The sequence below is a fragment of the Schistocerca serialis genome, chromosome 1 (assembly GCF_023864345.2).
Source record: "Schistocerca serialis cubense isolate TAMUIC-IGC-003099 chromosome 1, iqSchSeri2.2, whole genome shotgun sequence".
Lineage (NCBI taxonomy): Eukaryota > Metazoa > Arthropoda > Insecta > Orthoptera > Acrididae > Schistocerca > Schistocerca serialis.
This window is the reverse complement of record NC_064638.1, coordinates 402140523-402167164: the sequence shown is the minus strand read 5'-3', so window position 1 is coordinate 402167164 and position 26642 is coordinate 402140523. Positions and strand designations below refer to the sequence as shown.

General features: G+C 45.6%; 1 pseudogene; it reads right to left on the bottom strand.

Annotated features, from left to right (window-relative positions):
- Window positions 1-21229: 21229 nt before the first annotated feature.
- On the bottom strand, window positions 21230-21347 carry LOC126426410 (5S ribosomal RNA; annotated as a pseudogene).
- Between the last annotated feature and the right edge of the window lie 5295 nt (window positions 21348-26642).

Below are 26642 nucleotides of genomic sequence, written 5' to 3'. Positions count from 1 at the left end.
CTTGGTTCAAATGGCTCTGAGCACTATCGGACATAACATGTGAGGTTATCAGTCCCCTAGAACCTAGAACTACTTAAACCTAACTAACCTAAGGACAGCACACACAGCCATGCCCGAGGCAGGATTCGAACCTGCGACCGTAGCGGTTGCGTGGTTCCAGACTGAAAATTGTTAACTGAAGAGGAGAGAGCGAATAGGCGGAAAAAGTACATTGAGGGCCTCTGTGAAGGAGTAGATTTGTCTGATGACGTGACACAAGAAGAAACAGTAGTCGATGTAGAAGAGGCAGGAGAGAGTGGCGAAGAGCTACCCGCTATGCAGCGATCACAAATAGCAAACATACACAGCGGGCTGCTCACCGCCACTCTCTCCTGCCGTTACCATGGAGGTTTATTGGTCTGATGATGATAATGCCACGATCGAAACCGTTCACCTGGTGAATACATTTTAAATTTTAACAACTTAAATACGATCCTAGACTGTTTTTATTTAAAGCTTTTATTCTAATTTTGATGGCTATTTCCGATGTATAGAGTTCGCAAAGATGCTTAAATAATTTCTCTGTTTGTTTAAGCTTCCCAAAAAATTTGAATTTCTAGTCTGAATTTGTCTCTGTTGATTAATGTATCCTGTTGAATCCGCACCTCTTATAAGTTCTTTTATGTCTCGTCTTCCCGCCTATTTTCTTTGCCAGTATCCCTGTTATGAAAGAATATGTGAATCTTCCTTGTTAATCTGTCTTTCTCCATTCTCTACAGGATGTCCATAGGATGTAACATTTCTTTTCCTGAGATTGTCTTTAGTTTTTATTTATAGCCTTTTGATTTCGTGACCATACAGCCACCCGTAATTTATAAGCGCTGGCAAGAACTGTCTCATTTCTCTATCATCTATGTGGAAAAGAATAATAATTTGTAATAAAAGGAATATTATTTTCATAAAACTTATATGTATACACCAACCTTTATGCATTCTATTTGTCTTCAGACGTAGCAGGCAAATGCGATCAGTCCTTCAGGCAATAAACTACTTCGTTTAGGCTTTCCTGCTAGAGAGAGAGAGAGAGAGAGAGAGAGAGAGAGAGAGAGAGAGAGAGAGAGAGACCAGCACATTATCTAGCTAGTGGTCGCTATAGTTGCCAACAGGAGAGAGAGAGCATTGAAACGAATGCACTCCTTACACAGGGTGTGAAAAATAAAACAGGCTCCAAAACTATTCGTGCACCTTATGACAGGCAACATAACTTACATCATCTGTCCCGGGAACGGATGGCGTGAGTTGGGTCGCTTTTCTTACGGTAGGGCCTGTATGAAATTTTAGGTTGGTGTTCAAATACGTGGTGTTTTTGTTTTGCATGTTGGTATTTCGGTTCTATGGGTTTATTTATCGATTCTCATTATTCATTTTTAGTTCACTGTTGCACTTTGGAATTAAATAATGTCATTTTGTCATCGGGAGAGTCTGTGGAGCTGTGGATGCTAGGAAATCGAGTGCTAATTGGAGAATTCGGAGGACTGCCTATATATTCTTCAAAATGGTTCAAATGGCTCTGAGCACTATGGGACTTAACTTCTGAGGTCATCAGTCCCCAAGAACTTAGAACTACTTAAACCTAACTAACCTAAGGACATCACACACATCCATTCCCGAGCCAGGATTCGAACCTGCGACCGCAGCAGCCGCGTGGTTCCGGATTGAAGCGCCTAGAACCGCTCGGCCACCGCGGCCCGCCGCCATGTATGGGAATAACGCCATTACACAGCGCACTGCAAGACATTGTGTCCTCGTTTTATGAGGATCGTTTTAAACTAATGACTCTCCAAGGTGAGAAAGATCTTCTTGGTTTGATGAAGACTGTTTAAACGCATTAATCCACAGTGACCCACTTCCGTGACTCGAGAACTGGCAAATTTTATGGACTGTGATCATTCTACCATCGCGCGACACTTGCATACAATGGGGAAGGTTCAAAAATCTGGTATATGGGTACCGCACGCTCCAAGCCACAATTAGCGGGAGGCCGTATGTGCATCTACGCTTGCTCGTCATCAATTGGCTCGCGAACAACGCCGGCCATTTCTATCCTGTACCATTACTGGTGCCTTTATGCTAACATCAGGAAAAGGTGGGAATCTTTGAGTCCAAACAAAGCAGTCACTCTCCTTACAAAGACTTGCGCGAAGCCGGCCCTGTTGGCCGAGCGGTTCTAGCCGCTTCAGCCTGGAACCGCGCGACCGCTACGGTCGCAGGTTCGAATCCTGCCTCGGGCATGGATGTGTGTGATGTCCTTAGGTTAGTTAGGTTTAAGTAGTTCTAAGTTCTAGGGGACTGATGACCTCAGACTTTAGGTCCCATAGTGGTCAGAGCCATTTGAACCATTTTGAACTTGCGCGAATCGGTAAAAGGTACTGCTATGCGTCTGATGGAACAGCGACAGTGTGCTGTGTTACGAATTGCTTCCCCGAGATTTAAACATCACTGCTGACATTTATTATGGCAGCGCGGGGTTAGCCTAGCGGTTTAATGCACTGCAGTCATGGACTGTGCGGCTGGTCTCGGCGGAGGTTCGAGTCCTCCCTCGGGCATGGGTGTGTGTGTTCGTCCTTAGGATAATTTAGGTTAAGTAGTGTGTAAGCTTAGGGCCTGATGACCTTAGCGGTTAATTCCCGTAAGATTTCACACATATTCACAAATTCATTGTCAACAACTGAGACGTCTCGTTCAAAAACAGCTATCAGGAAAACTGCGTGAAGTGATGCTATTCGTCGACAACGTCCACCCGCATTCTGCTAGACTGACAAAAACCGTATACAGGAGCTGGATTGGTATGTCATTCCGCACCCACCTCATTCACCTGAGTTTCACCTTTTCCTCTGTGTATCAAGCAATCTCCAAGGAACTTCATATTCGGATGAAAATGCGCCCCGAACATGCCTGGACGAATTATTCGCGGCAAAACCACGTGATTTCTACAGTCGAAAAATCGAAAAGTATGTAAGCTTATCAGTTCGTCGCTGACATAGAAGACTGCAAACCTTCTCTCCTTCCCGTCTGGGCAAGCTGTGCAGTGACTAGAGTACATGTAAAGCTTACTGGGACAGGATAAATGCTAGTTACAATGAAGTCGATAATTCGATCGTAATATTGGCATTTTAATTTGATATTCCCCACAACTGACAAAATTTGCAAAAAAAAAAAAAAAGTGAATCTCTTTGTCCACCCACACAAACCTGAGAATGGCACTGTGGTGTCACCGCCAGACACCACACTTGCTAGGTGGTAGCCTTTAAATCGGCCGCGGTCCGGTAGTATACGTCGGACCCGCGTGTCGCCACTATCAGTGATTGCAGACCGAGCGCCGCCACACGGCAGGTCTAGAGAGACGTCGTAGCACTCGCCCCAGTAGTACAGCCGACTTTGCTAGCGATGGTTCACTGACAAATTACGCTCTCATTTGCCGAGACGATAGTTAGCATAGCCTTCAGCTGCGTCATTAGCTACGATCTAGCAAGGCGCCATTATCATTTGCTATTTATCTTGTGATGCATGTACCGTCAGACCGATGTTCACCAATTATGGATTAAAGTTAAGCATTCCAACAGCTACGTACTTTATTTGCTAGACTCAAATCCTTTAACTGTTCCAGACCTCACGCCAGCCTGCGTGAGCTTAAACGCGTGCCTTTCGCCTTCACCTCCTAGTGGCTTGGCTGTCTTGCCAAGTCACAACAGGCACATTAACAATTTGCAATTATGCGCCCCTATTACCGGCAGCTGCGTTGATAAATACTCGGCACCTCGCAAGGATAACTTCTAGATCGAGAATATTAGGTAAGTTGTGGGAAGTGGTTAGACGTTGGTGAAAATCTCGCTTCTGAGCACACAAAGAACTCTAACCGCAGAACTCTGCATGGAACACTCGTTGGTGCAATGCTGCGATACAGACCGTATATCTCCCTTCGAAGACGATGGCCAAGACACCGTCTCCAAGTCCGTACCGCTCGATGGCTGAAGGCGAAGTCCGTCCACAATTCTCTCGTCTCCCACGCGTACGAAATCGCGGCGGAAGAATACTCAGTTTCGGCCAATGGCGAACGCTCTATCATCGCCGAAATCTCTCTAACGGCATTTCTGAGATCTACCCAATGATCGAGTAGGTCATAACGCCCCTAGGCAAACGAAATTCCCGTCTTCGCCACTTGATGCCCAGCACAGGTGACTCCGGATGCCGGGCTATCCCCAAAAGCTCCGTATTGTCCCGCGTTTCCGGTGAGCGCTACCTGCCGTCCACGGCGGCCCGGCGAACTACGGCCATCTGCAGACTTTACATTGCACAGTCCTCAACTTCCGATACTTTTCACCACCGCTGTATGTTAGTGGCTCAGTCATGCAGACATGCAGAGAATACTGCCCGAGAGTGCCTCATATTTATCATAATTAAACAGAGTCATGATCTGATGCCCTGGCCAGTCCGTTTATTATTAATACTATATTTTAATGTTGGTAGGCTAACGTGTAAGTGCCCATGTCCTGGCATCTTACAAGTTACCCCAGCGTTGGCAGACTGTTGTAAACAGTGAAGGAGAATATGTTACTGCCAGCTAAATTTTCTGTTACGTGTCTCTGTTGTGTTTACTAAACGTATGGAAAGACGTTTATGCACCAACCTAGAATTTTCGGGGCCAGTTTTACAGTATGTTGCACTGCCCGTGGGAACCGTGGCTGCAGTGCGACCCAGCCACTGCGGCCGACTGCGCGCCACCCGCCCGGCGCCCCGTGCCTAATACCGAGGGTAATAAATCGCGCGATATTATCTTGCCCGTCGAAACAGGAATGTTAATACGGCGCGTCTAGGCAGACAATGGCATCGATCACGGAGACGATAATGAATCATTCCGCAGCGCCGCAGCGGTTCCTGGAAACAATCGGAAGCGGGCAGGTCGCGAGGAGCGGCCGGGTGCCGGCTGCCACCCTCTCTCTATCTTATCTCGGGCACGACACTTCAATAGCGCGCGCCATCAGCACCGGCGGCGGCATCTGGCCGCCGCCATTGTGGGCCCGCAGTTTAATTACCGACGGCATCCCCCGTCCTCCGACCAATCTTGCTCGCGGCGGTGGCGCCGGCTCGGGTCGACCCGCACGCGAGCTGGCCCGGCTCCGTCCGACAGACTCGGCCGGATCTTATCGTGGCCACCAGAGTTTCCGAAGAGTTTTTGGGGGGGGGGGGAGGGAGAGGGGGAAAGAGGGGGGGGGGGGAATCGCCTGCAGGTCACCGGTGACGCTGGAGGGCAGCCGCGGCGCCCCGGTCGCCGTCTGCCTCTCCACGATGTTATCGTTCCCGACTCGCCCTAGGGGTCGACGCAGAGTTGGCCACGGTCTGTAGCGGGCATAGGTAATAACGGTACCTGCTACTAGTGATGCGTATCGCTAACCGTGCCAAAATCTGCCTCTACTCTCCAAGCCTTATACACGTTTGAGTCGGGCGATAAATTATCACCCGACTTCGAAGCCGATTCCGTTAGTGCCGTCCTCACACGAGATTTGTTTCTGAACATGAAACACACCAGTGGCGGCATCCAGTGCAGACCCAGAAAGGGGCTGGCGCACTAGGGAAATACGCCATATGGATACATTTACAAATCAGCTAAGCGCAACAAAAATGGCAATGCACAGTTGCTTCAGAAACAGCTCTGACCGTGACCATGGAGCAAGACAGGCCTTCCATTAACCAAGAAACGATTAAAAAAACCTCAAAGAAGAACAGCTTAGATAACGCAGAGATTTCGTAAAAAATGTAGGACAAGTAAATAATAATAGCGACAATAATAATAAAACGTGTACCGTTGGGCCATCATGGACTGTTCGGGCGGAGTTTTTTTTAAAATTCTTTATTTCAATAACAATACTAATTATACACGTTAACCCACCTCCGAAGATGATTAGTGGGTCATAAAGTGATACATAAATTGGATTACAATGCAGCTTTTACTATTACAGTTATGTTAGTGAGCTACACTTTAACTACTACAGTGTGTTAGTTTTAGATTTCTACAACAATGGGAAATATGATCTAACTTACTTGTTACTTAACTAATCTGATATGACTATTACCTGCAGCGTCACAGGTGTGCCAGTAGAGTATAAACCTACTTAGGATAGCCAGGCTTCCCGAGCTAAACCCGAGGAGCATGCCCCTGGCACTGGGCTGGCCAAGGTTAGTAATTGCTGCAGTTCCCAAAAATTAATGTCCTAATCTAAGTCCTACAAAACTAACTTAACCTACGTTGTATCCGGTGCTTTGTCGTAATCGGTGGTGTTGACCCACTTCCCCCCCCCCCCCCCCCTCCCCCTTAGTCCTGCACGTGGCGGTTTCCAACTATGATGGAAGTCGGCCAGTCCACGCACAGGTGGTATGGGAATGGGATCTGGTCTCAATCGGTTTGATCTACGAGTTGATACCAATTCTAGGTCCCTCAGCCTTTATGTATCACTTCACACAATATAAGAGCCGATCAAACAGTTTCACTTTAGGGACGTAGCTGCAGCACATACGCAGCGTAGCGGGACTCCGATGTGCGTATGCAGGATGCTTCCGTAAGACCGTGCAAAAATCCCCTGATCAATTTGAGGTAGCGAACCTGGGGTCGGAAACGCCCAGTTAAGGAGATAACAGGAATAAAATCACATTACTTTGTACTTTACATTTACATTAGTAAACTGAAACTACCATCTTTGACATAATGAAGGTACCATTTGTACTGTATTTTACCAAACGTGCTGAAACAGACGGACATCAGTCTCAATGCAAGCATGACATCGACGAACAAGATTCTTACGCACGTGACAAATATTACTGGTGTGTTTCGAATCAGGCAACAGGCAGTTACAATTCTGGCAACTAATTCCAGCTCTGTATCCACTGGGGTCTCATAAACAAGTGACTTTAGATACTCCCATAGGCAATAACCAAGGGAATTCTGGTCAGGTGACCTCACAGGCCACAGAATAGGACCTCCTCTTCCAATCCAGAGACCAGGAAATACTGTACCGGCACTGCTCCATCGTATTGTACTCTGAATAGCACTCAACAATGAGTGAATCTGTCGTTGATTCATAGCACGTTCTGTCATGGGGCAGTGTAAATACGGTACAACAGAACCACCTTATGGACAAGGGAGGTAAACAAAACCTGCATCATGACTTCCTGGTAATCAGGCTCGTCCTCCTTGTTACCTTGCACGGAATAAAGAATGTACTTTAAATAAACAGCATAGTATGTGTACACTTGTACGCATGTTAGCTGTAAATAAGCTACAAAACAGTAATGCTAGACATAACGGTACACAAGGTTACTTACAGATCTCCTTCAGCAGCCTTCTCCAAATCCAGATTTCCTACCTCCAATTGTTCAGTGGAGCATTCTCTATGTTGTAAGATGTCGTGGTCTCCCGACCTTCATTACTTACATATTCCGCCCTCACAATCATATTCTGCACATCAAGACGCTTCATTCGAACCCAAACTCGATAAGATAAAATCAGTGTTGTATGAATTCATGTAAACGATATGCAAATAACTAGTAAATCGCAAATGCGCACCGAGATTGAAATACTCGAGGCTGGCGTACACACTTACATTCAGACACGACGGTCACAGGAGCTTCTAGTTCGGAAGAGGCAGACCGCACGCCGGCACACTGGTCCCTTCAGAGGACGAGTCAACCTCGACCGCCCTTAGAGCAGACAGTGTTTGCCCGAGTGAAAGGCAGAATGACCGTGAGACAGCAAACACCAAACGCCGATGCTACAGATTTCCGGATTGGTCGCCTTAAACGAAACGTCATTCTCCCGTTTTAGAAGAGCAATGCTAATTGGCTATTCCTGACGCCTCGAGCTGAAGGAGTAAAGGAAGAGACCGAAAGATATACCCCTTCATGTCTGGCGTGGAGAGGGGCTGTTCGTTGTCGCTCTTGGAGCGAGAACACGTAACGAGAGCGTGTCCACTGATACGTGTACTCAAAGAGCGAGGAACAAGTCTCTCCTCAGTACTTCACTGGGAGAGCACCTCTGTCGAGAGCAAATCAGAGTGCATCTCTATATTGAGTCCTTGCGATTAAGCGTTGTTCACTGTGTTGGCTGATACACTTACTGTGCAGTGTGAATGGACAGAGCTATAGTTAAACGCCTGTGAGAGAATTTTTGAGTGGCATCGCGGTGGACTGGTTATCTGACCAGTGTACCACGCCAATAATCAGACTAGGGGCGAATAGGAGTCCTTGACTTCATCAAGGCGTACGGAGAGTTTGATTGGCGAAGGTCAATCCAGAAAGAACGAGAGTTATCTTATTTGTCAGCAGCGAGTGGCGCAGACAGCAGTCATCACAGCTTACAGTATTCTGCACTGCAGCTCTTGCAAGCCCCATATTTCCTCCACAACAGTACACTTCACTGCATTTCACATGCGACAGCCTCGACCGTACCTAGCAACATTCTAGCGGATAATTATTCAAGTTGAGTAGGCACGGCTCTCAGACATTCTGCCAAGTCAATAACAATCTTAAACTTTGCATATAAATTTCATTAGCGAATCCTATCCTTAAGATGTAACTTCACAATCCGAAAAGAACCCGGAAATAACTTGTGCAGTTCATAACTATAAGTGCCATTGTGATTTCTCAGAATTTTGGCAAAATAAATAATAATTCTCGTTAGTTTCATGTTTTTCTTACACTAGCTAGCACTACTCCAGTACCCAAGTATCCCACTAGATCCGTAAGAAATTTTGTGAATTCTTGTGTCATTTCCTTACCGCGGACGACTCTAGAAGATATTTATTGCTGAAAGTTTTTCAGGAATTTCTCTTTAGAATGTTAGGAGCGTCTGTCTGACTTCTGTAGTAGAGTTGGGGTGGAAATTGCTTCTTGAAGGAGCCACAGGGTAAAGGGAACATCTCAGATAAATCCGTTGCGCAGAATGACAAAATAACACCCACACACTCACAATGTCCTTTTACATTTTTGCACGGGAACACCTTGTATAAGCACCGTCATGTAGGCAAGGGATTAGTGTTGCATTCGTGTCTTTCCGGCGTGCATACGGTTAATGCGGAAAGGTGAAATGTGGCGACACTATTACCAAATACGTCCAAATGGGACCAACCGGCTGTTATTCTTTCCTTGACTGCCGAAGGACAAACACCGGTAGAAATCCGTCGGAGAACGTAGAATATGTACAGGGCAGCATATCTATCGAGAACCACCGTTGTGAAATGGCGCCCTCAGTTCACGGCTGCTAGCGATCGATCGGTCGATGGGAGACACTTGAGCGCCCGCCCTGTAGTCCCGATCTCTTGTCATGCGACTACGACGCCTTCGGTCCCTTGAAGGCCTCGAAGGACCAACTTGAGCATAGCTGCTCTAAATTCTGACCATTGTCTTCTCGCAATGTAATTTTACGGTTTCTCAAACTTTCATTCTGATGAAGACACCCTTATTAGGTTTTGAAACTTGCGTCAATTGTGCCAAACAGTTATTTGCAATCGGTTGGCTGTGTAATTCTTACGTTTGGAAATTGTATACGGTTGCTGAGAAAGAGCCATGTTTAAAACTGTAAATTTTTTGCTAGCGATTAAAGGTTTATCAGAGTCCACAGTATTGATTCTGGGCTGTACGACCATCGGATGAAAATTTTTTGATCACCCCTTATCCTTCATGCTATCTTTTGCCTATTCCAATTTTTTCCCTTTGTTTTCTGGAAAGCCATACTCCCAAAGCTATGCAGAGTATAATACTAACACCTTATCCACTTTCTGAGCTCGGAATCTCACTCACGCTGAGTCAGTTTCTCAGAATAGCAAATGAGAAGCTGCGGCACACAGAAGGAACAAAACTTCGTCTCTGCGATCTGAATGCCAGCTGAAAGTGTGTATAATGTTATACAGGGTGTTTACTAAATTCCTTACCATTTCTGTCTTAACTTTAAAAATTTTGACTTTTTGGAGGTAATATAAAGTAATATACCAAATAGAAGACAGCTGTTATTACTAACAGGGAGAGTCCTGGACACCCGAATTCCATATTTCCTGGGAGGTGGATTGGCTGTTCATGGGCAAGAGACTTTTTCATCTGGGAAGTTATCAAGTCAGAGGCGCATCAAGTGAAAAATAGTAATCTTCAACAACCGAAAAACTGGTTTTGTAGGTGTGCAACAAGTAATGCCCGCTATTTTATCAACGGAATTTCGAGGAACATGGGCTTACCTTTTCAGAGTCATCACATTGAAATGTACTTAATTTGTACCAAGAAACGTCTCAATGTATGTGCATGTTATTTATAGTCTACAATAAAGATTTCAAGTGCGAACTGATAATTAGTTCATAAACACCCTGTGTTATGCGTGCATATAATGTATGTAGAGACTGGCAGTGGTAAATCTGCGAACAGTGTACCGCTAGTCTTTTACATCATTAAATAACTTTTTTGCAGAACAGTATTACACACAAGCAATGAACCGAATGAGTAAGCACTGTTTTAAACAGACTGGCCTTATATTCGAGCGCATGAGGGGTTCCAGTCTTCATCAGGCCATCCTAATTTAAGTTTTCCGTGGTTTCCCTAAACTATTTCAGTCAAAAGCCGTGATGGTTTCTACTATAAAGCCATGGCCCATTACGTGTGTAAGTAGCCATTTTAGGTTTTCTTATTGGTAACGCCACGTAGCGCTCTGTATGAAAATCACTGGCTGTGCTACGTGCAGTCTGTGGCTAGTTTGCATTGTTGTCTGCCATTGTAGTGTTGGGCAGCTGGATGTTAACAGCGCGTAGCGTTGTGCAGTCGGAGGTGAGCCGCCAGCAGTGGTGGATGTGGGGAGAGAGATGGCGGAGTTTTGAAATTTGTAAGACTGGATGTCATGAACTGCTATATACATTATGACTTTTGAACACTATTGAGGTAAATACATTGTTTGTTCTCTATCAAAATTTTTCTTTGCTAACTATGCCTATCAGTAGTTAGTGCCTTCAGTAGTTCGAATCTTTTATTTAGCTGGCAGTAGTGGCGCTCGCTGTATTGCAGTAGCTTGAGTAACGAAGATTTTTGTGAGGTAAGTGATTTGTGAAAGGTATAGGTTAATGTTAGTCAGGGCCATTCTTTTGTAGGGATTATTGAAAGTCAGACTGCGTTGCGCTAAAAATATTGTACGTCAGTTTAGTGTTGATCAGAATAAGTAAAGAGAGTAATGCCTGAGTACGTTCAGTTTTGCTCAGCTGTTTGAAAAGCAAATAATGTAAGAGGTATACCAGCACAGCAATTCATTAATTTTTTTAAGGGGACGTTACATACGTGTCCTATCCTTGTCAAACTACACCAAGTATTTATATTCCTGTATGTTTGAATCATGTTACTGTTGTTGCTCTTAGGTTTTAATGGCATAACACGTCCAACGCCCTTGTGAAGCCGATGTGCTGCTATTATCAGCACTACAGCTGCAACGGCAGCGATCACTAGAGGCAGCTATCGTCTATATCTGCCACACAAGCCGTGTAATTTGTTTACGAAAATGGTTCCGCAGAAAACGTCTGGGGTTTCACAAAACGACCAACAAGAGTGGTACGGAGAGCGACAAGTTACAATGTCAACGACGAGGTTATTAGGATCGGACTGGAGAGATCGAGTGAGGTGGATCAGTAGTAAGAGTGTATCGGTGGTAAGAAAATGAAAACCGGGCGGTCGGACACATCTCTGTTTGGATACCTAGATTTGAATCTTCCGTGGCTTCCCGAATTGGTTTAAAGCGAATGCAGTCGACTTCCATCTCTTGCCTTTCCCAGTTCGAATATTTGTATATTTTATACTGATCTTACCACTGATTCAACATGAAACCCTAATCTTCATTCTCTTTCTTTCATATTAGGGAAGGAAATCAGACTACCATTTTCGGAGGAGTCGTCCCGAAACTGGTCTCAATCGACTTAAGGACGGACTGACGGAGATTTGAACCGACGCCCTCCCAATTAGGAGTGTACTATCTTACCACTGAAGCACCTCACTCGGAAAGCACGACTGGTAGTGCGCTTCCTTTTATACGCCCTTCCATAGAATTTGAACTTGCAACAAATTTTAGTTAACAGAAATCTTTTCATTAGATCAGGCGTAATCTTCCATTTCTGGGAAAGAACACAATACATACGAGGGTTGTCCAGAAAGTAATGCACAGAATTTTTTTTTTGTCTCAGCCAAAGACAATGCTAAGAATGCGAAACGATACGTATGTACTAGTTGAAGTCTGTGAAGTTTGTGTCACTTACGACAGATAGCGTTGCTGCAGGACAGTTTCAAAATGGCGTCTGTAGGTGATGTACGTTACAAGCATTGAATTTCTCACTGCAGAGAAAGAAACTGTGGAGAATATATACAAACGCTTGTGCATAGTCTATGGAGCATCTGCTGTCGGCTGGAGTACAGTTTGTCGCTGGACACGGAGGGTGAGGTCATCAGAAGGCGATTCGGAGGAGCTCCATGATTTGCAGCGGTCTGGGAGACCATCCACAGCTGTTACACCTGACATGTTGCAGCGACCTGATGTTGTCATTCGCGAGAACAGACGCATTACGACTCGACAGCTGGCTCTGCAACTGTCAATCAGCAAAGGAAATGTGCATGCTTTTATCCGCACTCTTGGATATTCAAAAGTGTATGTACCGACGGGACATACACGTCCTTGTTTCGCGCTGGAGGATGGACAGAGAGCTGAATGGTGGTCACGTGAAAAAAGAAGGGTGTATAGATAAAACAGCATTCTATCGTGTGTGTAGTTCTCACTATGTTCAATAAAGAATTGTTGAAGAAAAAACATCATGCGGTGCATTACTTTCTGGGCAACCCTCGCATTAAGCAGATTTGCTAAAGTGAGTCAGCATGGCAGAGCCTGGAAAATATTGCTGACGCGGTGTCCAGGGAAGTACAACGAAATGCCGCCTGTATTGTCAGAATGTCAGTACCAGTGGAATGCTGTTCTGCACACGTAAAGAATGTGAAAAGCCGGGGTGACGCGGGTTGTCACGCTCTGATGTTTCGCGTCAGATAGGACAGCGCGTCCACAGGGCAGACAGGTGTCCTCCCCCCCAAACCAGATGCCCAGCACTGGGAGATACACACAAGGACTGTCTGTATAGTGTTCAAAAATATCAGAAAACATGAAAAACACGAGTCTAGAAATATAAAAGCGACTATTCAGCAAGGCTTTCAGAGAAAACATTGATAGGTTTCAGAGTTCGCGTGAATGAATGTATTTAGAAAACTTTACTGTTTTCTTTTTTTCCTTTATTTAATCTGGAGTTGGGATCGTATAACTGGAGCTGTTTACATGAAAATGTGATAGTGACTCTAGCGGTCATGACACAGGGGGTTCAAATTGCATACTGTAAAGGGGCGTAATGCTACGGATACAAAATCAATGAACTTCAGATCAACTCACTTTTGTCATACAAATGACTAGCAGTCCCACGGAGGTATGAAATGGAGGTTCAAGTAGGTAGGGAAAGCTGCTGGGCAAGTTGACAGGAAAACTTGTAGTATTATGCTACTGGCAGGTTTCTGAAGAACAGCAGTTCGTCTATCACGAGAAACATGTGCAACCCGTATGGTCGGATGCAGAGGAATCAACAAGAGACAATGAAGCTACAGTCAAACAGTACGAGATATCACTGGCTCGTCTTCATGTCTTACATGGCTACGTCTTTACTTCCAAAACCACCTCAGAGGTGTGTTGGAGAGTATCTTGTGCACCACTGTAACTTTTCCAGCTCCCGTCGCGAATGGTGCGTGGAATGAAAGATCGTCGGGAAACCTCTGCGAGAATTCGTATCTGTAATGTCTACGTATTTTCGCGAGGTGTACGAAGCAGAAAGCAATACAGTGTTAGACTCTTCTGCTAGGATATGTTCCCAGAATTTTCGCAGTAAATCACAGTGTGAAGCACAACGCATTTCTTGCAGAGTCTTCCACTGGAGTTAGCCGAGCATTTCCGTGACGCTTTCGCACTTACTGAACGAACTTGTGACGAAACGTGTTGCCCTTCTTTGGATCTGCAGTATTTCCTCTACCAGCCCTAGATGATAAGTGTCCCAGTTTGACGAGCAATACCGAAGTATCGGTCGAATGATGGTTTTGTCAGCATTTTAGGCAGTGGCGTATGCAACAACGAGTCTCTTCGCCTACTCGTGCGCAAAACGTTACTTTTGTTTGTGGTGAGGGTCAAGCGCCATCCTTGGCAGTCCAAAGATATTTGCTTTTAGAATAAGGTCCTCTATTTCGTCAGTTACGCATTTAATACCACCTTAAACTGGCGAGCTCGTTTCAACAGCAAGGTCTCGTCTTCAGACTCTTGATGTTTCATTCCTAGCGATAAGGGTAAATAAGTATTCTAACAGCGTTATCTCAATAGAGCCCAGATACGGTTGGTTACATTTACTCCATCAACCCCAACCCCGCCTACTCCCTTCTCTTGATCCCACGCTCCTAAAGCTGACGGATAACTAGACAGAGAACAGGACGAGATTGTATACTATTGATCCACTAACGACTGGGATGTTAGGTGCAGCGAGGCCGTTACTGACTTTCAGGCCTAGACTGGGTCGACACATGAGTAATGGCCTGTCCCTCGTACAGTTATTAACCGGATGTAACGCACATGTTACGGCCGAAGCTGGACGCCGGTTTAGCATCGTCAGTGATTAATACCGCTCGACCCAGGGTAGGGAGCGACCCGAGCGCCGAAGGTCGGTGGGGTTATTATGTTTCAGTGCCTGTAATTTTCGGCATTAACGCACGTGAATCAGCAGACGGCCTTACGACACATTTGGCCAGCAGTGGGAACTTGACTACGCCTTTGTACTATAGACCGTAATTACCGACGTGAAACACTGAACCGATGCTGCCTTCGGCGGAGGACATAATGTGTCTTCTGTGTTCAAACAGGCCTCACATTAGTACTAATAAGAGAACTTACTTTCACCCCGAACTGCACTGAAATAACGTAACGTGGCGTAGCACCGCACGGAGCTGTACGTAGCGCAGATATGGTTCCCACAGATGGCAATTAGCATGCTAACTAATCCTCGATCAACTACCGCTATTAAGTAATTTGCAGCCAACCGCTTATTATACATACCGTTTCTGAGATAGGGGACATGAAATTTGCAACTGAGACAATTTTTCTCCTAATGGCATTTGCCCACGTTCGCCTTCTCGCATAGCGTGACACGCAGCACGCTAGCATGTCAGACAGAAAGGTGACCCAGACCAGCGTCGAATCCCGTAGCGAACTGACGACAATGGCTGGCGCAAAGGCCTTCCACGGTGTGATCTTTAGGTGGTTTTCCCCGCTCTTTTAGTCGAATACTGGTCTGGTCTTCAATTCCCGCCTCAGAAAGCACAATACACAAAAGTTAAATTACACTGTATGATCAAAAGTATCCGGACACCTGCCTGAAAATGGGTTACAAGTTCGTGGCGCCCTCCATCGGTAGTGCTGGAATTCAGTATGGTGTTGGACCACCCTTAACCTTGATGACAGCTTCCACTCTCGAAGGCATACGTTCAATCAGGTGCTGGAAAGTTTCTTGGGGAATAGCAGTCCATTCTTCACGGAGTGCTGCACTGAGGAGAGGTATCGATGACGGTCGGTGAGGCCTGGCACGAAATTGGCATTCCAAAACATCCGAAAGGTGCTCTATTGGATTCAGGTCAGGACTCTGTGCAGGCCAGTCCATTACAGGGATGTTATTGCCGTGCAACCAGTCCGCCACAGGCCATGCAATATGAATAGGTGCTCGACTTGTTGAAAGATGCAATCGTCATCCCCGAATTGCTCTTCAGCAGAGGGAAGCAAGAAGGTGCTTAAAACATCAATGTCGGCCTGTGATGTGATAGTGTCACGCAAAACAACAAGGGGTGCAAGTCCCTTCCATGAAAAACACGATCACACCATAACACCAGCGCCTTCGACTTTCACTGTTAGCACTACACACGCTGGCAGATGACGTTCACCGGGCATTCTCCATACCCACATCCTGCCATCGGATCGCCACATTGTGTATTGTGATTCATCCACACAACGTTTTTCCACAGTTCAATCGTCCAATGTTTACGCTCCTTACACCAAGCGAGGCGTCATTTGGCATTTACCGGCGTGATGTGTGGCTTATGAGAAGCCACTCGACCATGAAATTCATGTTTTCTCACCTCCCGCTAAGCTGTCATAGTACTTGCAGTGGATCCTCATGCAGTCTGGAATTTCTGTGTGATGGTCTGGATAGATGTCTGCCTATTACACATTACGACGCTCTTCAACTGTCGGCGGTGTCTGATAGTCAACAGAAGAGGTCGGCCTGCACGCTTTTTTTCTTGTCGGATCCCTTCACGTTTCCACTTTACTATCACATCGGATACAGTGGAGTTTTGGAGTGTGGAAATCTCGAGTACAGGCACAAGAGACACCCAGTCACCTGACCACGTCCGAAGTCCGTGCCCCATTCTGCTTTCTCGCGATGTCTAATGACTATTGAGGTCGCTGTTATGGAATACTTGGCTGTAGGTGACAGCGCAATACACCTAATATGAAAAACGTATGTTTCTGGAGGTGTCTGAAATAGTTTTTAATCGCATAGTGTACTTACATACAAATTAATTGAGCTTCCACTACATGGGTGTTTTATGCACGCACACACCTTCAAAAACCGCGCTCGAAATTTTCGTATTCTCTCGCTAGCTAAACGCATACCATACGTCGTGCAGAAAACGGGACCTTTCTTTAGGAAATTTAATGCAGTTTCTTATGGCGGTACTTTTTCGCTGGAGACCACGTATTTCGAGGTATTCAAGAAAAACGCATTTTGAGGTCACTTTTGTAAGATTTTCTTAATTCGAAAACTACGGCCTCTTGCGAAAACGTATCCCAGTCCAAAACTTAACTACGTAAGTCCTACAACACGCTCCTGTTCACTTTTTTCTGCAGGACTAATACTTTGCGCATAGCGAGCGAGATAACATGAAAATGTTGCACACCGTATTTGTAAGTATTGCGGGTGGCATAAACCCATAGCAGCTGAACCACCCTGTGTGTGTGGTGTCTATTCTATCAGACACGTCCGAAAGAACAGATACCATTCTTGATCATCCAGCCATACACATGCCTGTTGAAATGAGAAATTCTGACACCAGCCACAATCGGGCATTGAAATGAATTCAATGGCGCAAGTGAACATTTATGACAGTTGAGACTCGGAGCAGGATTTTCCAGTTTACACGACAATCCTAGCGCGCTTCCTATTCAAATTCCGAACTTGTTGCCCCCTATGCGGGGTGGTTCATTGATCGTGACCGGGCCAAATATCTCACGAAATAAGCGTCAAACGGGAAAACTACAAAGAACGACACTTGTCTAGCTTGAAGGGCGAAACCGCTAGATGGCGCTGCCATAGGTCAAACGGATATCAACTGCGTTTTTTTTTAGTAGGAACCCCCATTTTTATTACATATTCGTGTAGTACGTAAAGAAATACGAATGTTTTAGTTGGACCACTTTTTTCGCTTCGTGATAGATGGCGCTGTAATAGTCACAAACATATGGCTCACAGTTTTAGACGAGCAGTTGGTAACAGGTAGGTTTTTAAAATTAAAATACAGAACGTAGGTACGTTTGAACATTTTATTTCGGTTGTTCCAATGTGATACATGTACCTTTGTGAACTTATCATTTCTGAGAACGCATGCTGTTACAGCGTGATTACCTGTAAATACCACATTAATGCAATAAATGCTCAAAATGATGTCCGTCAACCTCAATGCATTTGGCAATACGTGTAACGACATTCCTCTCAACAGCGAGTAGTTCGCCTTCCGTAATGTTCGCACGTGCATTGACAATGCGCTGTCGCAAGTTGTCAGGGTTGTCGGTGGATTACAAAAGCAAATATCCTTCAGCTTTCCCCACAGAAAGAAATCCGGGGACGTCAGATCCGGTGAACGTGCGGGCCATGGTATGGTGCTTCGACGACCAATTCGCCTGTCATGAAATATGCTATTCAATACCGCCTCAACCGCACGCGATCTATGTGCCGGACATCCATCATGTTGGAAGTACATCGCCATTCTGTCATGCAGTGAAACATCTTGTAGTAACATCGGTGGAACATTACATTCGAAATCAGCATACATTGCACCATTTAGATTGCCATCGATAAAATGGGGGCCAATTATCCTTCCTCCCATAATACCGCACGATACATTAACCCGCCAAGCTCGCTGATGTTCCACTTGTCGCAGCCATCGTGGATTTTCCGTTGCCCAATAGTCCGTATTATGCCGGTTTACGTTACCGCTGTTGGTGAATGACGCTTCGTCGCTGAATAGAACGCGTGCAAAAAATCTGTCATCGTCCCGTAATTTGTCTTGTGCCCAGTGGCAGAACTGTACACGACGTTCAAAGTCGTCGCCATGCAATTCCTGGTGCATAGAAATATGGTACGGGTGCAATCGATGTTGATGTAGCATTCTCAAATAGTTCAAATGGGTCTGAGCACTATGGGACTAAACATCTGTGGTCATCAGTCCCCTAGAACTTAGAACTACTTAAACCTAACTAACCTAAGGACATCACACACATCCATGCCCGAGGCAGGATTCGAACCTGCGACCGTAGCAGTCGCGCGGTTCCGGACCGAGCGCCTAGAACCGCTAGACCACCGCGGCCGGCAATGTAGCATTCTCAACACCGACGTTTTTGAGATTTCCGATTCTCGCGCAATTTTTCTGCTACTGATGTGCGGATTAGCCGCGACAGCAGCTAAGACACCTACTTGGGCATCATCATTTGTTGCAGGTCGTGGTTGACGTTTCAAATGTGGCTGAACACTTCATGTTTCCTTAAATAACGTAACAATCCGGTGAACGGTTTGGACACTTGGATGATGTCGTCCAGGATACCGAACAGCATACATAGCACACGCCCGTTGGGCATTTTGATCACAATAGCCATACATCAACACGATATCAACCTTTTCCGCAATTGGTAAACGGTCCATTTCAACACGGGTAATGTATCACGAAGCAAATGCCGTCCGCGCTGGCGGGCTGTTACGCGATACCACGTACTTATACGTTTGTGACTATTACAGCGCCATCTATCACAAAGCGGAAAAAGTGGTCCAACTGAAACATTCGTATTTCTTTACGTACTACAAGAATATGTAATAAAAATGGTGAATCCTATTTTAAAAAACGCAGGTGATATCCGTTTGACCTATGGTAGCGCCATGTAGCGGGTCAACCATAGAGCCATCTGGTTTCCGCTTTGAAGCAAGACGAGTTTCGTTCTGTGTAGTTTTTTCGTTTGATGCTTATTTCGTGAGATATTTGGCCCGGTCACTATCAATGGACCATCCTGTATACATAGCGTTCCCTTTCCATTACCCTCTCTGTTCGTGGACTCACACTGTTTCCCACAAGAGATCGGACGAAGACAGCATCTGCACTGAATGATCATTAATTGCCGTCGAGATCCACATATTTATATAAACGGCTTGACAATCATTAAGATAATTTGCATGTCGATGAACTCTCTCTCTCTCTTGACTCTTGCGGGAATCAATTGAGATTGCCAGCAATGAGTGTGGTGAACAGGTGGTGCTACTTGGGAATTTGGGTTGGAAAGGAAGCGAGCTCGGATAGTTGAAACCGTTAAGAGTACCACTCGTGTAAAGCGTCAAGTCTGGGTTCGAATCATCGTCAGCCACAAATTTTCACTTGTCGCCATTGAATTAATTTCAATGTCCGATTGCAAAATGGTTCAAATGGCTCTGAGCACTATGGGACTTAACAGCTATGGTCATCAGTCCCCTAGAACTTAGAACTACTTAAACCTAACTAACCTAAGGACAGCACACAACACCCAGCCATCACGAGGCAGAGAAAATCCCTGACCCCGCCGGGAATCGAACCCGGGAACTCGGGCGTGGGAAGCGAGAACGCTACCGCACGACCACGAGATGCGGGCTGTCCGATTGCAGCCGATGTCAGAATTTCTATTTCCTTTCATTAGTTAAAATACCATCAGACACAGAACAAAGTTTAAACTGTTCACAGGCACGTGGTGCACTCGACTGCCCTGCCTTTGGGGTAACTGAGGACCGTGGCGACAGTAAGTTAGACAACATAAATTTTTCAAATCTTGAGTAAGGTGGACCCAGTACTAAACGGGACTAACTCTCAGTAAAAGAAAGACAAAGGTATGTACGTACGTGAATACAAACGGAGAATAACCTCGTACAAGATCATCTACTGATACAAAACTAGCTGCCGGCTCTTCTACAAGAGTCACTCGACGACAATATGCTGCATTATCTCGTATGAAATATATTTTTCCACTTGTAATCAGTGTTCTGATTGGTTGCTGTCTATCAAAGTCCTCCGTAGTGCGCCAGTCTTTTCACCACAAGGGCAGTACCCAACATCCTCAGCTATTGCTTTGATGTATTCCAGTCACTTTCTTCCCCTACAATTTCCACACTGTATAGTTCCTTCTAGTACCCTGGGAGTTATTCCCTGATATCTTGAGGAAAAAACTGATGAAGTGCTATATTTGGAGCATTGCACTGTATGGAGAAGAGACATGGACCATGAGAAGGAAGGAGAAAAAATACGCAGAGAGCTTTGAAATGTGGTGCTGGAGGAGAATGGAAAAGATCAAGTGGACAGATCGCATAAAAATGACGATGTACTGCGAAGAGTAGAAGAGAAGAGAAGTATTCTGCATACAATTCTTCAGAGAAAGGCCAACTGGATTGGGCATGTACTTAGACACGAGGGACTGATACAAGATGTTACCGAAGGGAAACTCAGAGGAAACGCAGGACGAGGAAGAACAAAAATTCAACATCTGGACGACATGAAAGATGGAAGGAGACACAACAGGCTGAAGGAAGAAGTTGAAGACAGGGAACAGTGGAATCAGAAATTCTTCATACGAAGACACGGACCTGCCACTAGGCAGAATAAAGCACATCGGGACCTTCCGAACGTCGTGTCATCCTCAGCTGAGGATGCGGATAGGAGGGGCGAGCGGTCAGTACACCGCTCTCCCGGTCGTTATGTTGGTTTTCTTTGACCGGAGCTGCTAGTATTCGGTCGAATAGCTCCTCAATTGGCATCGCGAGGCTGAGTGCACCCCGAAAAATGGCAACAGCGCATGGCGGCCTGGATGGTCATCCATCCAAGTGCCGGCCACGCCCGACAGCACTTAACCTCGGTGATCTGACGGGAACCGGTGTATCCACTGCGGCAAGGCCGTTGCCCACTAGGCAGAATACTTCATAATAATAATAATAATAATCTTGCATTTCTTTCCTTTGCTCCCCTATTCTGTAGACAAGTTTTTCAAATGTTCAAGTGTGTATGAATTCGTAAGGGACCGAACTGCTGAGGCCATCGGTCGCTAGACTTACACACTACTTAAACTAACTTATGCTAAGAACAACACACACGCTCTTGCCCAAGGGAGGACTCGAACCTCCGGCTGTAGGGGCCGCGCAATCCGTGACATGGCGCCTCAAACCGCGCGGACATTCCGCGCGGCAGAAGTTTCTCATATGTTAACTTATCGAACTAGCTCCGTAACATTACTTCTTCATTGCGCTTCAGGTTTTTTTGTGTTTCATTTTCGCAAGGCCCATGATTTACTTTCGTCTAATGCTTTGTTCGAGAAGAATGATTACAAAAATTGCTTCCTCAAATTAAGATGCAATGCCAGTAGACGCATTTCAACGGGGAGTTTGACGCTACTGTATGCACTTTAGCGGGGAATGCTTTATTGCTTGTGCTGGTGAGCTCAGTGTTGGGAACGGATTTGAAGACTTTAACCTTTCGCGAACGGTTACGCAGTGTACCTTCAGTCGAGAATTTAAATGCACTCTGTTTATATCTATGCGAATGTCACGCCTTACGTCTACATGTATATTTTTGGCCTGTTAGTCACATACGGGTGTGGCAGAAGATGTGTCACGTACTGCGATCACTTTTTCTCTCCTGTTCCATTAGCGAATGTTGACTCCAAACTTTACCGCTGTGGTCAGGTCGTGCATGTTCGCTGTCGCGCGCGTTTGTTAGTGTTTGTGTGTGTGTGTGTGTGTGTGTGTGTGTGTGTGTGTGTGTGTGTGTGTCATTTGTATTTCTGTCCCTTTACGTTAAATCTAATATCCACGAACGTATCACGGTAATACCTTGCCAATTAAAAAAGTACTACAGCTGCCACGAAAAATCTGTGAGAATTCCCACTGATTCTCTGTTGGTCCGTTCCACTCTTTCTGAATGCACTACGGTTAGAAAGACGATAATTCGTTTCTTCACATCAGTGTAAAAACAGTTATGCGACTTTTCCGTGCAACATGCGTCACTCACTAAACCTTTAGGCGCTCGTAGAGGACTATTACGACGCTGGAATTGTGTTGTGGAACAAATCTTTTTGATTTTGAGGAAACAAACAGTCTTCGTTGCACGGTTGTAATTATTATTTATTTACCAGTGACACGTTTCGTCTGATTCTTACATCTTCAGATTGGTTTAGTTGAATATTAGGGTGGTGTCGTATGCGCGGGATACAAAGAATACAGAACGTCTCTGCAAATAACTGCCCTCCTCAATTATTCAGAAACATTGCGCGGTGTTCTCGTTGAGGCATGCGACGTTGCCCAATGAATGCAAAACAGGATCAGGACTGCACAGATCTGACACCATACAAATATGTCGGAGGTGTAGTCGTTTAGGTCCGGGTTATGCACATAGTACTGGGCGCCTGATTTTGTTTTGGATTTATTGGACTACGTCGAATACCACAACAAAGACACCGCTCAATGATTTCGAATACTGAACGAGGGCAATTATTTGCTGAGACGTTCTGTATGATCAGTATCTCACGTACCTACCACCATCTAATTATTCAGCCAACCTGAAGATGCCTGAATCAATTGAAACGCACCTTTGGTAAATACCCAAACAACAGTTACACCCCTGCAACCAAGACTGTTTCTTTCTTCTTCGTATATTACTATTTGCAGTACCTCCATCGCCATGTCTTGGGAAAACTTTTTTATTTAGGATACGCGACCTTTCCTAAACATTAGCATATGAATTCCTGTGCCATCCTTAACCAACAATCTTTCTTCGGACTATAAGTAGTGTATTCGATGTCGACGGTATCTTGAATTCCAGCCTCGCTCCAGACCTCCGGAGAGACATATGGTAGCCATCGAAGACCGGTACCACGTCCTCTCACTCGTCCTCGCCTCTCTGCAGTGTACATGAGCCGCAGAGAGCTGCTTCCGCCGTCTACTCGCGGTCCGACATTACCGGGAAAAGCGTTACGTCGACGCGTCGCGCAGAAGCCCCGTGGGAAATCCGCGGGAGAGAGCAAACGCATCCGCTTCCCGCCGCTGCAATTAAGCAGTGCCCGGTGTGGCCCGCATCCCACGCGGTGGCTGCCCGTACCGTCGTCATTGACTCGCCGCTGCACGAACCGGTTCCGTCCAGATAACTTCATCCGTCTGTGGATGCCCGCACTTTAAGGTAATAGTTCACTTACTGACCGAGGTCGGAAGCTACAAGGGACTTTGCCCTGCATTTGTCATGGCTGAAGAAGGTTATTGCCTAGGTTGCAATGTGGGACACACTCTCTTATATTGATGCAAGTAAATACCGTATCGACCAGCTTCTCCTTTCATAAAAGGAACAGTGCGAGTGGCATTCAATACGCAATACTTTCTTCTGAAAGCAGGTAGGTTTCATTCAGATTTCCAATACACCATATTATTCGCCATTCTTTTTACTACAAAACCCTATTTTTCAGCATAATCACTGAAATCCCTGGGCTAGCAGGACAGAGCGGATGGGGTTATATTTGTGGAAAAGGGCCAAAATAAGTCACTCAGTTGCACCCAACATATAAACTTTATTTCTTAAAGCACACACTCACACAAGCAAGAATCAAAACTCTCAAGGTTTTAACGAAAGACCTCCTTTGATTTAATTTAGATCAGCTGAAGGCCACATTGAAAATCCAAGGCACAAGGCCTAAGCAAGAAATTGAGGTACAGAAGTTCTTCTGGAGGTTTCACTTCTTTAGAAAAGATTTTTTATCTTCAATATAAATAGGCCTCACATTAATCAAGAACAGTGCTACGGCTTAAGGCTGAGACAAAGATTTTCAAAGTTTAATCTAAATAGGCTGAAAACTGGGCTGAAGGCCGCCTATCAACAGAACAATTTAACGGCTTAAGGCCTAGGAAGATGAGCTTTCAATCTGAAAAGACTGAAGGCCTTATCTTAAAATATTCCGTGTAAAATTCGGCTGAAGGCCTCATCCTAAAGAATAACAATCTTGTGACTTAAGGGAAAGACAAAGATTTTGAATTTTTAATTTAAGAGAGATTAAAACTCGGCTGAAGGCCACACACCTTGCAGAAAACAATTTTACGGCTTAATGCCTAAAGGGAAGAGCTAAATTTCAACTAAAATAGGCTAAAGGCTTTATCGTAAAATGCTTCACATAACTCTCGGCTGAAGGCCACATACGAAACCCAATCAATCTCATGCCTTAAATCCCAGACAAAGAAATTACCAATTTTTAATTTAAGCTGGAAAACTCGGCTGAAAGCCACACAGAGTAATTAAGGCTAAAAAGGGAATCACTATGTAAAAGACAAGGAGCGGCGCTCAGAAGGTTCCAAGGGTCGGCCTGGGAAGGTAACACTAACGCACGTTTAGGTGAGACAGGCGGCCCGACCGACAACCTCTTAATCGGAAGGCAGCTCAACCGAAATCCAGACAACAAACCAACCACCAAGATCAGTTCTTCTCCACCCGACCAGAAAAACGACAACAAGACGTCAATAGCACATCGTTCTGGATACTGGTGACCAATCAGGCCAAGTCAGAATAAACGCTCAAAACTACCAACAACACCTTAGCTGTCGAACTACACGCCGTGCTGGACAGCATCAACATGATGAGGAAAATACACTGCAAAAAACTACGTCAAAGACCAGGGCAGGTCACCAGGACGTCAAGGGGCACAAGGCAGAAGATACTGCTGGTACACTACATTAATGAAGGAATGAATCTAATGAAGTGTACCAGCAGTATCTTCTGCCTTGTGGCCATTGACGTTCTGGTGACCGGCCCTGGTAGTTGACGTAGTTTTTGGCAGCGTATTTTCCTCATCATGTTGATGCTGTCCAGCACGGCGTGTAGTTCGACAGCTGAGGTGTTGTTGGTAGTTTTGAGCGTTTATTCTGACTTGGCTGGATTGGGCACCAGTATGAAGACGGCTGCAATTCTAGCCGGCTTCAAAGCTTACACGTTGTTGCTCATGGGAATCTCTCAGAAAGCGACAACCAGGATCCAGTACAGATTTTAACCTTGACATCTACAGATTTTAACTAAGTATTTTTAGAGATAAAAGTAAATTAGAAAAATCTACTTAATAAAGTATGTGCATATTTAATGTAACAAATGTACTAGACACCACCTGCCGGTAATAGTTTTATAATTAGTATAGTGACGTGCATTCTGCCGAACAATTTAATGTGACGCAGCATGTTAGGTCGCTGTGTGTGGACGGGATATTCCTGTAACCGAAATCGCAGGTACGTTCTAGTACATTTCATATTGATCGGATAGGATAAAAAAGGATTGCGTTTGTGAAATAGTAAATTAGTATCATTGTCGTTTCAGATCTGAAGATGGCTCTAGAGGAACCGAAAGCGGTCATGTGAATAAACATTTTTGCAATCAAGACGGATTATGAGTAACATTGTAGCAGAAGATATGGTCAACCCGTTGTAGACTCAACCACTATTTATGGATTATTAGTATCGTAGTTATCAGCGAGTCAAATCTGACGGATTTTGCCGCCCATGCGAGGTCGACCGACGGGCCAACAGAAGGTTCCACGTCAAAACAGTTTCTAATGCTCATTGTCGATAGTGCGGTACGCTGTACGGTAGCCATCTGTTAGCTGGTAGCACGTCGGAAAATAAACAGCTCACGTATGTGAGTTGACAGCGCAAGGTGACCGGATGCGCCACTGGAAGCGCATCCACTATCCACTAGTAGCCACGTTTTTGCCGACTATGCCTCCTGCGCGACGCATCTCCCACGGCGCCAGAGACGGTTACCCAGCCTGTCCGGGGGGCGAGAAGCCGTAGCAAGGCGACAGTGACAGAGCAGGTGGTCGCCCGTCACCCGACACTGTGTGCCCTCTACTCCCCCCCCCCCCACCCAAACCAGCTCCCCCCCCCTTGCCCCAACAATCCATCGCGCGGCCCCACGGAGCAGACGCTCGCCTCCAAGCCAGTACTGCTTCGCTTCCCTCTCCCCCACTGCAACCACGGAACCCACACCAGATCCCAAGACGACGGATTTACGCCATTCCGCGACGCACCTGTTTAAACTTGCCTCCCTCGCTGCCAGTGGACATAAATCACAGGCCGGTGGTAATTTCGTACTGTGTGAGGCGGCTTTCTCTCCCCCCCCCCCCCCTCTCTCTCTCTCTCTCTCTCTCTCTCTCTCTTTACTTTGGCGTGCTCGCCGGCAGG